Source organism: Chrysemys picta, chromosome 6, assembly GCF_011386835.1.
Source record: "Chrysemys picta bellii isolate R12L10 chromosome 6, ASM1138683v2, whole genome shotgun sequence".
Classification (NCBI taxonomy): Eukaryota; Metazoa; Chordata; order Testudines; family Emydidae; genus Chrysemys; species Chrysemys picta.
This window is the reverse complement of record NC_088796.1, coordinates 30,079-44,000: the sequence shown is the minus strand read 5'-3', so window position 1 is coordinate 44,000 and position 13,922 is coordinate 30,079.

The following is a 13,922-nucleotide window of genomic DNA, read 5'->3' as shown; positions in this document are numbered from 1 at the left end:
CGCTCTACCCGGACTGTCGACCAGAGCTACAGGCAGAGAGTGACTCAGCTAATTCTCCAACCGTGAGCAACGCCCCCCCGACGTAGTGAGGTGGAGTGGCCTCCCACTGACCCAGGGGGTCGCTAACCCACTTCATGTACACACTACAATGCTCCTCCCTCCAACAAAACTCTCCTGCTTTGCCGACAAAATAAAAACTACTTCGACAAGCAGTGTAGAGCTTTTTGAAGCAAAGTTAGATCAACAAAGTGTCAGTGTAGACACTATGCTTGATTGTGTCACCGTAAATTGCCTCCAGGAAGTGTCCCACAATGCCCATTCTGACTGCTCTGGTCAGCTGTTCAAACTCCGCTGCCTTGCACCCAGGTACACAGTCATCTGCCCCTCCCCCTCTAAAGGGCTAGGAATTCCTGAAATTCTACTTCCTGTTTGCTTGGCATGGAGAGCTCACATCGGATCTTCCCAGCTGACCATGGTGACTCCACACAGCACATGCTCTCCTACTTGGAGCACACCAGAATTTTTGAATCTGCTGGGTCTCTGGGGAGAGGAGGCTGTGCAGTCCTAGCTCTGCTCCAGCCATAGGAACTTTGATACTACAGTCAGGTTTCTTGTCGCATGTTGGATAAGGATCAGTGCTGTGCGAAGATAACGCAGCTGAAGCAGGCATACCAGAAAGCAAGAGAGTCAAACTGTCATTCTGGTGCTGCGCTGAAGACCTGTCACTTCTTTAAGGAGCTGGACACCATCCTTGGTGGCGACCCCGACTCCACTGCCAAGAGCCCCGTAGATACTTCAAGAGGGGGGATGGAGACAGCAGCGAGTGGACTCAACTCCAAGGACGAAGTGGTGGACGAGGAAGTGGAGTTGGAGGGTGAGATGGGACAGGCAACAGGGCCGTCTGATACCATGGTGAATCAGGACCTCTTCTCGACTCTGGAGGTTTCAATCCCGTCCCACCACTCTTTCTCTGGCATGCATGAAACAGGAGAGGGGAGCTCTGGTAAGTGATCATTTAGAGTTGATGCTGCTCAGTTACATGAGGCAGAGCTGTCCTTTGCTTTGTTATATGCTAGATTAAGGGATAGAAATGTATAAGACTAGCTGTGTTTGCGTCTGCTTCACATTCCCTTGTGCAGCTACACAATGGGTTGGAAGTGTGTTAATGCACACAGAGATTTCTAGGCAACTTTCCAGAAAGTATTTGTCAATCCTGTGCCAAAGGTTCCTTGGCAGAACTGCTTTGTTCCTTCCCCCGTTGTAGGAAACTTTCTTGTGCCAATTGGCAATCACTTGTGTAGCAACCAAAGCTGCACAAAGGCAAGCAGCAGTGACCACGTCTGAAGCCGCATGCATTCAGGAGATGCACCCTTGTATCCTGGCTTACCCTCAGGAGTGATATATCAGCTTCAAAGACTCCCGCCTGTGGAAAACGTTGGCAGAGTTTACAATATTGTCCCTAGTTGCTTGCAGTGATCCCCTTAAAAAAACACCAAGACCCTTTGCCCCATCTTAAACGCCCACTCCACCCCCTGGCTGAACTCACCGTGTTTAAGGCATCCGTCGAGCTGTGCGCTTGCCAACGGTCAATGAGACACAGGTGTATTTTACTATTATGATAAGGAAGCAATCGAGGCGGAGTAAGGAGTACATGTTTCAGGTGGTGCTCCAATTCTTTGACAACGCAGAACAAGAACACAGGGCATGGACAGAGTTAATGAAAATTTTTAAATAGATAGGAGAAGGAGAGCGAGGAGCGAATTTTAGTGGGCCAGGAGCAGATGATAAAAATGATGGAGGCGCAAATGGAGATGCTGAAATCCCTAATTGCGCTGCAGGCACAACACGTGTGCTCACCCCTCCCTGCAGCCCATATAGAACTGCTTGCCATGCCCTCCCCAATCTCCTCCCACACATTCCTTGCATCTTCCCGGCTTGTCGCAGTACTCCTTTGGACAACTTCCAAAATGATAGCTGGAGTAATGCACAGCCATGAGAGCCTCCCTCGGGAGAGTGCCTTTTAGTGTTATCTCCCTTTTAACCAAGCATTTTGTGTTTATTGCTGCTTCAGACGGATCCCTGTGCAGCTCGCCTGTGTGCTGCTTTGGTCCCTGCACAATCAATCTTTATTTGTCTCCTACAGACGGTGGTTGCTGCTGGAATTAATACACGGTGGCATCTGGCACATTTGCAGACTACAAATCATGGTCAGGAAGCAATCATCAAAATTTTCATGCAAGACAGCAAGTTAACAAAGCAAGGCAGAATGCTTTATAGAAAGACACATTACTGGTGCTCATTGTCAAAATGGTGCCTCAATGCCACCCTGATTCAAATAACCTCTGTTGTGCCCCTTGAATAGCTCTAGTATCTGACTGCTCAAAATTAGCCACCAAACAATGCGCCTCTGTGCTCCACCCTGGGGAAACTTTTCACCCTTTGCCTCACAAATATTATGCAGTGCACGGCAGGCTACTATGACCATGGGAATATTTCCGATTTAGGTCTAACCTTCCATAAAGACAGTGCCAGCGTGCTTTTAATCTGCCAAACGCACATTCAACTGTCATTCTGCACCTGCTCAGCCTGTTGAAGCACTCCTTGCTGCTGTCCAGGTTTCCAGTGTAAGGCTTCATGAGCCATGGGAGTAAGGGGTACACTAGGTCTCGCAGGATCACTATGGGCATTTCAACATCCTCCACTAAAATCCCTCTGGTCTGGAAAAGTCCCTGCTTGGAGCTTTCTATACAGGCCGGTGTTTCTGAAGATGCATGCGTCATGCACTAGGCAATACAGTATGGGGAGGAGGTGAGCAGCCCTCAGTGGTTAAAGAACAGATTAAGGACTATTTAGAAAAGCTGGACATGCACAAGTCCATGGGGCCGGATGCAATGCATCTGAGGTTGCTGAGGGAGTTGGCTGATGTGATTGCCCATCTTTTAAAAAGAGAAGGAGAATCTAGGAAACTACAGCCACAACTCAGTCCCTGGAAAAATCATGGAGCGGGTCTTCAGGGAATCCATTTTGAAGCACATGGAGGAGAGGAAGGTGATCAGGAACAATCAACATGGATTCACCAAGGGCAAGTCATGCCCGACCAACCTGATTGCCTTTTATGATGAGATAACTGGCTCTGTAGATATTGGGAAAGTGGTGGACATGATATACCTTGAATTTAGCAAAGCTTTTGATACGGTGTCCCACAGTATTCTTGACAGCAAGTTAAAGTAGTATGGATTGGATGAACGGCCTATAAGGTGAGTAGAAAGCTGGCTAGATCGTCGGGCTCAACAGGTAATGATCAACAGCTCGATGTCTAGTTGGCAGCTGGTATCAAGCGGAGTGCCCCAGGGGTCGATCCTGGGGCTGTTTTTGTTCAACATTTTCATTAATGATCTCGGTGATGGGATGGATTGCACCCTCAGCAAGTTTGTGGATGACACTAAACTGGGGGGAGAGGTAGATATACTGGAGGGTAGGGATAAGGCCCAGAGTGACCTAGACAAATTGGAGGATTGGCCAAAAGAAATCTGAGGTTCAACAAGGACAAGTGCAGAGTCTTGCACTTAGAATGGAAGAATCCCATGCACTGCTAAAGGCTGGGGACTGACTGGCTAAGCAGCAGTTCTGAAGAAAAGGACCTGGGGATTACAGTGGATGAAAATCTGGATATGAGTCAACAATGTGCTCTTGTTGCCAAGAAGGCTAACGGCATATTGGGCTGCATTAGTAGCAGCATTGCCAGCAGATTGAGGGAAATGACTATTCCCCTCTATTCAGCACTGGTGAGGCCACATCTGGAGCATTGAATCCAGTTTTGGGCCCCCCATTACAGAAAGGATGTGAACAAATTGGAGAGAGTCCGGTGGAGGACAACGAAAATGATTAGGTGACTAGGGCACATGACTTACGAGGAGAGACTGAGGGAACTGGGCTTATTTATTGTGCAGAAGAGAAGAGTGAGGGGGGATCTGATAGCAGCCTTCAACTACCTGAAGGGGGGTTCCAATGTGATAGCCACATCAACTCGACACAGATGGTTGAACACTGAGTTTTTTGTTGGTTGATATAGTAATATTACCATTATTGGTAATATTGCTTGGGGTGCAGGAGAGTGTATGGGGGGGCTGGCTTTGGGAGGGGGCTCAGGGCTGGGGCTTGGGGTGCAAAAGGGGTGAGTGGTGCAAACTCTGGGGGGGAGTTTGGGTGCAGGAGGGGACTCCAGGCTGGGGCAGAGTGTTCGGGTGCAGGAGGGGGTATAGGGTGCTGGCTCCAGGAGGGGGCTCAGGGCTGGGGCTTGTGGTGCAAGAGGGGGTATTGGGGGCTGGCTCTAGGAGGGGGCTCAGGGCTGGGGCAGGGGCTTGGGGTACAGGAGGAGGTATGGGGGGGCTGGTTCCAGGAGGCTGCATGTTGGGTGGTGGAAGAGCTATTCAGAACCTGCCCATTGAAGGGGGCAGCACTTATTTTGGGTGGCCTGGACCTCTCCCACTGCAACTTGAGACCATTGCTCCTTGTTCTGTCATCTGCCACCACTGAGAACAGCCGAGCTCCATCCTCTTTGGAACCCCCCTTCAGGTAGTTGAAGGCTGCTATCAAATCCCCCCCTCATTCTTCTCTTCTGCAGACTAAACAATCCCAGTTCCCTCAGCCTCTCCTCATAAGTCATGTGCTCCAGACCCCTAATCATTTTTGTTGCCCTCCGCTGGACTCTTTCCAATTTTTCCACATCCTTCTTGTAGTGTGGGGCCCAAAACTGGACACAGTATTCCAGATGAGGCCTCACCAATGTCAAATAAAGGGGAACGATCACGTTCCTCGATCTGCTGGCAATGCCCCTACTAAAATGCCGTTAGCCTTCTTGGCAACAAGAGCACACTGTTGACTCATATCCAGCTTCTCGTTCACTGTGACCCCTAGGTCCTTTTCTGCAGAACTGCTACCTAGCCATTCGGTCCCTAGTCTGTAGCAGTGCATGGGATTCTTCCGTCCTAAGTGCAGGACTCTGCACTTGTCCTTGTTGAACCGCCTCAGGTTTTTTTGGCCCAATCCTCTAATTTGTCTAGGTCCCTCTGTATCCGATCCCTACCCTCTAGTGTATCTACCACGCCTCCTAGTTTAGTGTCATCTGCAAACTTGCTGAGAGTGCAGTCCACACCATCCTCCAGATCATTAATAAAGATATTAAACAAAACCGGCCCCAGGACCGACCCTTGGGGCACTCCGGTTGAAACCGGCTGCCAACTAGACATGGAGCCATTGATCACTACCCATTGAGCCCGACGATCTAGCCAGCTTTCTATCCACCTTACAGTCCATTCATCCAGCCCATACTTCTTTAACTTGGCGCCAAGAATACTGTGGGAGACCATATCAAAAGCTTTGCTGAAGTCAAGGAATAACACATCCACTGCTTTCCCCTCATCCACAGAGCCAGTTATCTCATCATAGAAGGCAATTAGGTAAGTCAGGCATGACTTCCCCTTGGTGAATAGTCCATTGAAAATAATTTGAGCAAGCAGAATCCTATATAACCTTCTCTACCTGCATAGATAGGCTAGGCTTTGCTTCTTAAAGTCTGTAGATTACTCATATAAAAAGGCTGTGTTCTACATTTAATACCTAGGAAATACAGATCTTTTAAAATTTTTCTTCACGCTTTCAAGTTTGTCAGAGCTCCAGAACACCTTTCAGATTCATCAGCTGAATGTTCAGTCAATTCGGAAGAATAATTTCATTCTCATTCTTATTCATTTCAGCACTTTAACGTGGCAATGTAGTCACGGCACCAGCACTGGGGGAGAGCTCTCCCAACATTGTAAAAAAAACCACACCCACGAGCTGAGTAGCTACCAGTGCTGGGAGCACAGTCTACACTACCACTTTACAGCGCTGAAACTTGCAGCATTCAGGAGGGTGGCAGTGTAGACAAGGCCTAAGTGTTTCTCTGGGGCTTCCTTGATGCCTTATTTTTGGGCTTCTGTGGTATTTTCTGCTCCTTCTCTGCCAAACACACAGCTTCACAGCTGCAATTCAGTCAATAATCCCTGTGCCCTGTCCCCGCAATTTATCATCAGAGCCCCAGGAAAACTCTTGGGCCACATGACCCAACCACTGCCCAGGTTTGTATGAATCATTTTAGTCCTTGGTTGGTGGTTTTCCACTGTTTCAGCTATCACTAAACAATGCAACATTTAATTGTTCTCTTGTTTAGACTGAGTGGAAGGCAGCCACCAGCTTCAAGGTGGTGCAACAGTAGTTATACAAAATACCACTATTTCATATGTTTTAATAATATGTACAATTGTCTGATTTAAAGGCATTCTGATAGGAGTGTGCTTATCAGAGGCTAAATACAAAATCAGAAAATGTTTAATATTTGAGACCAAAATTCTCAAACATAGATGCCTAAAGCTAGACACCTAGTTTCAGGAAAGGCATCTAAATAAAAATGCCTCTTTATCAAAGGTTATGAGCACTCTCAGCTTCCCTTAATTTCATGGGACCACTTTGATTTAGACATCTAACTTTAGGCACCTGTTTTTGAAAGTATTGGATATATATTTGGAAATTTGCACTTCAGCCTTTAAATAACAATGCTGTATACAATATATATACACATTGCATTACATTTCACTCATGCCTGAAGCAAGCAATATGCTCTGAGTTTAAAGAGACTTGCATACACAACACGTCAATATTTATTTTTTCAGTATATTAAAAACAATTATAAAAAGTGACTGAGGACTGATTTAACTTCCCAGCATATATGCCAGCCACCAAAACTACTAGAGTAAACACTAACTAATCTGCCAGCATTTTCAAAACTGTTTGAAAGAAAACACGTTATTTTAGAGATAAACGTATTCAGGTAGAGAAGGTTATATTGGATTCTGCTTGCTCAAATTATTTATAATGAACTATTGAAGGACTAGCTCTGTTGAATCCAGACATTAAGATTTGTCATTGTCACCTTTAGAAAGAAAACTTGAACCTATTTAGCCTATTCCAGCTGTCTGAAAACTGAACTGTATTTGGAAAATTAGCTCTTCAAAATAATTTAATATTTGAACTTATTAGCAGCAATAGCTACCTTACAGTTTCACTCCACTTTAACTGTATTGAATGCCTGGCAACTTCATTTACACTTGAGTAGGGTAAGGAGGTTTCCATTGTTCACTTACATTTGATTGACTTTCTCTCGGACTCTTTATTTTTAGAGTTAGGAAAGAAAGGCTAAGGGCATGGCTAAACTTACAGATGTAGAGTGCCATGAGTTAAACCAGCCCTCGGAGACCGCAGCAGGGAAAGCGCTGCTGTGTGTTCACACTGTCAGCTGCAAGTGCAGTGACGTGGCCACATTTGCGGCACTTGCAGCAGCATTGGTAGCGGTGCATTATGGGCAGCTATCCCACAGAGCACCTCTTCCCATTCTGGTGCTATGGCTTGTGGGAAGGGGGAGGGAAGTGCGGGGCATCATGGATCCTGTCCCAATGCCCCGTGATGCATCGCTTCGCATCCCAGCAATCCCTGAGCTTCCATCCACATTTGGCACCATCTTTCAACGGCTTTTGTACTGCACGCTCTGTCTTCCCTTTCGGTCTGTGGGAATGGATCCTGAACTTGTGAGGAATATGCTGATGGGTCTCACCAGCATGTCACGAATTGCAGTCGAGTTACTCCTTAAGCTACAAAGTGACAGTGAGGAGTCCGACAACGATGTCGACTTGCATAATGCATACGACACAAGATTGCTTGTGGCATTCACAGACATGCTCACCACAGTGGAACACCGCTTTTGGGCTCGGGAAACAAGCACTGAGTGGTGGGATCACATCGTCATGCAAGTCTGGGATGATGAGCAGTGGTTGCAGAACTTTCGCATGAGGAAAGCCACTTTCATGGGACTGTGTGCAGAGCTCGCCCCCACCCCGAGGCGCAAGGACACGAGATTGAGAGCTGCCTTGCCTGTGGAGAAGCAGGTGGCTATTGCAATCTGGAAGCTGGCAACTCCAGACAGCTACCGATCGGTCGCTAACCAGTTTGGAGTGGGAAAGTCGACCGTTGGAATTGTGTTGATGCAAGTTTGCAGGGCCGCTACTTGCATCCTACTTAGAAGAACCGTGACCCTGGGCAACGTACATGACATTGTGGCTGGCTTTTCACAAATGGGTTTCCCTAACTGCGGAGGGGCGATAGATGGGACGCATATTCCAATTCTGGCTCCAGACCACCTAGCCTCCAAGTACATACATCAGAAGGGGTATTTCTCGATGGTTCTCCAGGCGCTTGTGGATCACTGTGGGCGTTTCATGGACATTAACGCAGGCTTGTCTGGAAAGGTGCATGACACACGCATCTTTCAGAACACTGGCCTGTTCAGGAAGCTGCAAGCTGGGACTTTCTTCCCAGACCAGATCACCATAGGGGAAGTCGAAATGCCCATTGTGATCCTTGGAGACCCTGCTTACCCTTTAATGCTGTGGCTCATGAAACCCTACACAGGGAGCCTTAACAGCAGCAAGGAGCAGTTCAACAACACACTGAGTCGGTGCAAAATGACTGAGTGTGCTTTTGGCCATTTAAAGGGCCGCTGGCGCTCTATGTATGGGAAGCTGGACCTGGCCGATGACAACATCCCTATGGTTATAGCCGCGTGCTGTACCCTCCATAACATTTGTGAAGGGAAGGGTGAAAGCTTCACTCAGGCATGGACCACGGAGGTTCAACACCTGGAGGCTGAATTTGAACAGCCAGAGACCAGGGCTATTAGAGGGGCCCAGCTCAGAACTGCAAGTTTTAGGGATGCCTCGAGGGAGCAATTCGCTGCTGAAAGCCACCAGTAATGTTTGGTGCCCTGCACGGGAGTGAAGTGCAGTGGTTTAAATGCTAGTAGGCATCTGTGTTTGCTACATATGATGCACTGAGTTACAGTGCCTGTTGCTTTCCTGGGCTACAGTATCTTTTACTTAATGCAATAAAGAATGTTTTCAAAGCCAAAAAATTCATTTACTGAAAAGAAACACAACTGCTGGGGAAACAGGAAGGGCATGACACATCTGTGCTGTATGGGAGAAGGGAAGGGGGCGGGGTGGGGAACGGGACAATCATAAATTTGCATATGTCCTCTTATCATATTCAGCCTTCCTGTTGGGAGTGCCATCCAATGAGTGCTGCACTTCAGGCTGGCTAAAATGCATGGTGATGGGGGTTGAGTGCAGTGGGTAAGGGTCATAGTTTGCAGGGCTGGGTGGTGAAGGTACAGGTGTTGGAGGCAGCTGGTGGCGATAAGAAACTCCACACCTGGCTGAGCAAACAGGAAGGGGAATTTCAAAATTCCCAGAGAATTTAAAGGGCAGGTCTGACGGTTGGTCATCTGAGGGCAGGGCAGTAGAGGTCAAAGTGATGACCAGAGTGGCTAGAACAGGCATTGTGGGACACTTCTGGAGGCCGATCAGAGTGCATTAATAGACCAGGGTGTCCACACTGGCACCGCGGCGCTCCAGCTGGGGTGCAGCAAGCTTTATGCTTCTCGTGGAGATGGATTACCAGGGGTGGTCCAGCCGCAGAGTCCAGGCCTCTATGTGCCTTGCCAGTGTGGACACCTCAGGAGTTAGGGCACCTGGGGTTGATTTAATGCGCTCCAACTTGCAAGTGTAGCCAAGGCCTGAATGTAGCATGCAGTGAACAAAAAAGGAAGTTTGTACATGTCTTGACAGCATACCAAAATTACTTAAAACTAAGGGCTTGTCTACACTGGCAATTAACAGCACTGCAACTTTCTTGCTCAGGGGGGTGAAAAAACACATCCCCGAGAACATCAAGTTGCAGTGCTGTAAAGTTCCAGTGTAAAAGTGCCCCAGTGCTGGGAGCCGCACTCTCAGCGCTGGGAGCCACACCCCTCATGGAGGTGGTGTTTTTAGAGCGCTGGGAGAACTCTCTCCTAGTGCTGTGCCGCAACCACACAAGGCATGTTAAAGCGCTGCCGCAGCAGTGATTTAGCATTGCCAGTGCAGACTAGCCCTAAGATTTTACACTGAAATGTTTGTTCTATCAGAACATTATATATTACTGGTGGCAAAGATAAGATAGATCCTTGTAAAAACTAAGGCTTTGTCTACACTGGCAATTGAGTGACAAAACTTTTGTCATTCACAGGTGCTTAAACACCCCCCCCACACACACCCTCCCAAAAAGACAGCTGTATAGTGTAGACAAAGCTTAACTATTGTGTGCCTTGTTCTGAACTCTAGTAACTCACCTGGCATCTCAGAATTATTCCTGATTTACACCAGGTGATCAAAATCAGGTTAAGGGTACATCTATACTACCTGCCGGATCAGCGGGTAGTGTTCGATGTATCGGGGATAATCTAAATGCGATAAATCAATCCCCGAATCAAAGCCTGTACTCCACCTTGGCAGGAGGAGTAAGCGGAGTCGATGGGGGAGCCACGGCGGTCGACTCACTGCTGTGAGGACGGCCAGGTATGTCAAACTAAGATACTTCAACTTCAGCTACGCGAATAGTGTAGCTGAAGTTGCGTATCTTAGTTCGAACCCCCCACTCCCCAGTGTAGATCAGGCCTCAGTGTGTAGTGCATGTGGCAATACAATCGTATAGTTATGGCAAAGGTGCTAGCTAAATGCATGCTACGAACTACTGATATAAAACCTCAATATGAAACTCTCCATAAAAAATGGTTAAGCTTAGAGGGATCTTAATGAGCCCATAAAGGCTGGCTCCAGCAACCACACTTGGTAAATGGGATTGTGTGGACTAAACATTCTTTTTCTCTGGATAGGGACTAGCAAAAAGCCAGTTCCAAAGGACATTTAGTCATCAACATTGGCAATCCCTTGATTCAAGGATGATCTCTACCACAGATTTACATATGGGTCCTGAGATGACTCAGAAGTCCAGTCCTGGAACCATAGATCTGCCCGCAGTAGGTACAGACATTTCCCATCAGGTTACCTGTCTGATGTTCCTTTGTGTTTCAGAACAGCTGAACAAAAGTGGGTAAATGCTCAGGCCCACCTATTTTGGGAACAAAGTGCTCTATGTGGCCAATGGTTAGTGACTTAGGGCTAAGGGATTTCTCAGGTGAAAAGGGCAATGCACAGACAGGAGAGAGAAACAGAGAATGGGCTAAAAGCAAGGAGAGACCAAGAAGCAGAGAGAGAAATGGAGCTGATTTTGTGATACACAGCTGTACACAGAGATGTCTCAGATAGTTCCATTGGCAGAAAATCCAACTATGTGCAATTTTGAGTAGCTCAAATTGAAGCAAGTGGGATTTGTGCACAATTTGTAGATAAGTTACACTAGAAAATACCCTGAGTCTGTGATAGCAATTCCTCTTCCATTGGAAAGCTAACATTGCAAAGCTCCCCAAATGTGCGTCATTAAAAGGACAATATACACCAGTGGGTTAGTGTAAACATTCAGTTAAATATTCAGAAAGTTCATTTAACCCACTGAGTGTGGATAAAAATGCAGTATCAACAGTAATTTGCTGCAAGTTCTGTTCTTCTTTCACTTGGTTCACTGAACTAAGTGCAAACCATCTGTTACTGGACAGGATAGAAAAATAGTCAAACAGATAAAAATCTCACTTTAAACCAAGCTGAAATTACTTGCTTAGACAACTATTGAATCTGACGGATTTAATCAAACACCACAAAGAGCTTTAAAGAACACTGTACATTTACAGCGGTTTTTAGAGGTAAAAATCCCAAGATCTTTAAATAGAAACTTAGATTTAACAAGTTCATTTTTATGTTTAAAGCTAAATTCCCTAAACAATTGCCTTATTAATGGGATATGTGTATTTATTAAGTTAAGATGGTCTGACAAAGATATTTCTAATTGACCAGCACTGCCTTGCGGCACTGCAACAATTTCTGGAATGGATACTCAGGAGTCATGTCCCACGAAAGTACAGTTGTTGAAATCAGTTTACATGTATTCCCTCCTTTAGCAAAAGCACAATACAGTACTTATTTTCTCACAATCTGTACCTCTATTTTTCTATTATGCAGTATCAGACAAGGATCTTATCACGATAAGATAAACGCTGCCCTTTCCATTTGCACCACTGTATCCATCCATAATAGCAAATCTTACCCAATCCGGTCAAAACACCTAATATTCAAGAAAACTGCAACAAGCAGCAAATTGCTCAGTTTCAAACTTGACTGCCTTGATAAAGCTGTAATTTCAGCAGATAGGTGAGTGAAAGGAAGGGCTTCCCAAACAGCACACAAACACTTTTTTTTTAATCTCCAGAGGATGCAAATTAATGGCCCAAGATCCTTGATGATCTGCAACAATTAATGTGATCACCATGAAAATGGAGCAAATTCATATTTATCCAGTGAGGGGAGGGGGGAGTAGTATGCGAGGAGGAAAAGGAGGGATGGAGAAAAAAGTAGCAAACAAAAAGGAAACTGGGAGATCACATCTGACAGCTATGTTGTAATAACAGAACTATAGAGGAAACAAATCGCTAAAATCAAAACAGATATGGAAAAATAAAAGAGAAAAAAGGATAACAGGTTTGTCCAGGAGGCCCACAATGTTAGACTGATAAGAAAAGCCTGGTCTCATTATGAATTTCTAAAATACCAAGTTCAAGTTTCCAGTTTTTCAGCCACTCAGAAAGCAACTGACCAGGAAAGTCCCAGTGCTGTCTTTATTACCATATCCTTCATCCTTTCCTTCCAACTCCAAGATTAGACGGCATCTAAAGAGTATAATTCCTGCACTGGCTGAAAGGAGGAGTGCTCAGGGGAAAGTGACCATTAAACCTTTAGAGCAGGGGTGGGGAAACTTTTTGGCCCAAGGGCCACATCTGGGTATGGAAATTGTATGGCAGGCCATGAATGTTCATGAAATTGGAGGTGGGAGGGGGTGAGTGCTCTAGCTGCAGGTGCAGGCTCCGGGGTGGGGCCAGAAAAAAGCAGTTCAGGGTGTGGGAGGGGGTTCTGGGCTGAGGAGGGGGAGATGTAGGGGGGGTGAGGGCTCCAGCTGGGTGTGCTGGCTCTGAAGTGGGGCTGGGGATGAGGGGTTTGGGATGCAGGAGGGTGCTCCAGGCTGGGACTGAGAGGTTCAGAGGGCGGGAGGGGGATCAGGGCTGGGACAGGGGGTTCGGGGCATGGGGGAGTGGCTCAGGGTGCAGGCTTTGGGCAGCGTTTACCTCAAGCAGCTCCTCAAGCGGCTCCTACATGGAGGTGCAGCCGGGTGGCTCAGAGGCGCAGCCGGGTGGCTCAGAGGCGCAGCCAGGTGGCTCTGCTGCGTGCTGCCCCATCCGCAGGCGCTGACCTCTCAGCTCCCATTGGCTGCAATTCCCGGCCAATGGGAGCTGCGGGGCCAGCACTTGGGGTGGGGGCAGCATGCATAGGAGGCGGAGGGGGGACATGCCGCTTCTTCCGGGAGCCGTGCAGAGTGGCCCCCAACCCTGCTCCCCGGAGCAGGGGCAAGCCCTAGATCCCGCTCCCCAGTTGGAGCTCAAGGGCCAGATTAAAACGGCTGATGGGCCGGATGCAGCCCGTAGTTTGCCCACCCCTGCTTTAGAGTGCGTGGACATACATATGCCTTCATTTAACTGACAGCCTAAAAAAATGACAATGAAGTGGGCTATAGCCCACAAAAGCTTATGCTCAAATAAATTTGTTAGTCTCTAAGGTGCCACAAGTACTCCTGTTCTTTTTGCAGATATAGACTAGCACAACTACTTCTCTGAAACCAATATTTTAATTGTTGTTTTTGTATTGGTTGGCATATCCTTCTGTTCACACACTGCTGTGTGCAATATGACGTACTGCATTACAAATATAAACAGATAGTTCTTTAAAGAATCCACTTGATAATGAAATTCAAAGAACATAAATTAGGAAGACAACACTTTCCATTAAGGGAAC